Here is a 1776-nt window from a genome sequence, read left to right as displayed (position 1 = left end):
AATGAAACAAGCATAGTATTAGGAACCAGAAAGGGAAAATGTGAACTTTAGATCAATGCACATGCAGGATGTACTTCACTGGGTGGATGAAAAATAAATCAAGAATGGTAGACGAGCTGCGTGGACAATGCAACAAAAGGCGGGGCAAGGGGGCCGGTAGAGTGATAGCAGAGTTGAGGTCTCTGTCACAGCCTTTCTGGGTAATTGGCTCCAGATGTGAGACAGGCAACGTGGCCCCAGCGCCAGGGAGGCGTCAGGCCCGCATTAAGAGCTCAGCCCGCGAGTGATGGGATCATGGAGAGGCGAGTTGCTGTTCAACTCGCCGCCCCTGACCAAACCCCATGCTGGGCTGTTGACCACCACCTCTCAACCTGGCATAATAACCCAACTCCCCACTGACACTTCCTGAAACAGCGCATGGTTGTTTATTGACCTAAGCCTTATTTCACCTTTCCCACCTTTGACCTCGATTTTCATCTTGGCGCTATAAAAATTATATTTTTCTTGTTGTTGTTCTTGCAGTCTTATGTGCTTACCCTCAACTCCTCATGCAGTATTTGCGATATGGAAGTGAAGTAGTGAGAATCTGCAGGGGGGGGGGGGGGAACTGTATGAGGAGTGTTACTGAGTCACGATATTAAATTGGAATATTAAATTGCTGGACAAGAGACAAAAAAAACAATCTAAGAAACAAAGCACATTCGAGGAAAAGTCACGTACAAATGCTGACATTTGGTCATGTTGTGATCGCTTGCAGGTGCCAAGTTCACAATCACCTCGGAGAAAACTGGCGACCAGTCTTGGATGAAAAATTTCACCCTACATCGGCTGCTGTTCCAGAGCCAATAATCCAAAGAAATAAACAAATTGAACTTCAAATCCTAGTAATTTCCAGATATATGCAAGTACGCCCTCTAGCGGTTGTGAGCAGGAAATGAGACAATCTGATTGGCTGCATTGTGCCACATTATTCCAATATGTATTAAACCCAAAACGCTGTGCTTCACACAAACAGAACTTGACAGGCACTTCCTGTTGGTCCGATGTTATTGAAACTCAAATATGAAGGCCTGTACGTGTCATTCCAGTCTGCTTCAGTCCAAGGTCAAAGCCGGGACATCGGGACCACAAAAACACGGTTAAGCAGAAATTCCTGATTTTTAATAACATGGCTGATTATTTAAAAAAACACAGCCAACACCTCTTAGAACAATATAAGAGCGGAGGCAGTCCACAGGGGGGTGGAACTGAGCCCCCTTCACCATTCTGCAACTCCTTCCATCCCTTGACCCCCGGAGATGGTGTGGTCATATCAATGGACACTAGAGTAAATTTAACTAAACAAAAACAGTCCCGCATACGTTTTGTGTCATAAGACCTCCATGAAAACATTATCTCTAGTGATAAAAGTGGGATTTTTTTTCTTTTTTTGCATTGCCTAATCTCTTCCTATAGTTAAGCCGTGCCTTGCATGCATAAAAAACATTAAGGTCATATACAATGGCGAAGTTGTGCAACATGGAATCAGTTTAAAAGATAAACAAATTGAGAACTTTGAGATTGGAGATCATCATCTCAGAAAAAAATATGCAGGGAGACAGAAATGTAATTTATGAATTTGTATGCATTTTTTTGGCATTACAGTGAAATGCCTCACTGAGACAGATACACATAAAACATCAGAACTAGAAGAAATTACTTACAAATAATTAAAAATGTACTTATACTTAAGAAATACTTAAAAATAAAATGAAGACTAGTTGGTAAGGTGTTTAG

Source organism: Syngnathus acus, chromosome 22, assembly GCF_901709675.1.
Source record: "Syngnathus acus chromosome 22, fSynAcu1.2, whole genome shotgun sequence".
Taxonomy (NCBI): domain Eukaryota; kingdom Metazoa; phylum Chordata; class Actinopteri; order Syngnathiformes; family Syngnathidae; genus Syngnathus; species Syngnathus acus.
Note: the sequence above shows the minus strand (reverse complement) of the source record.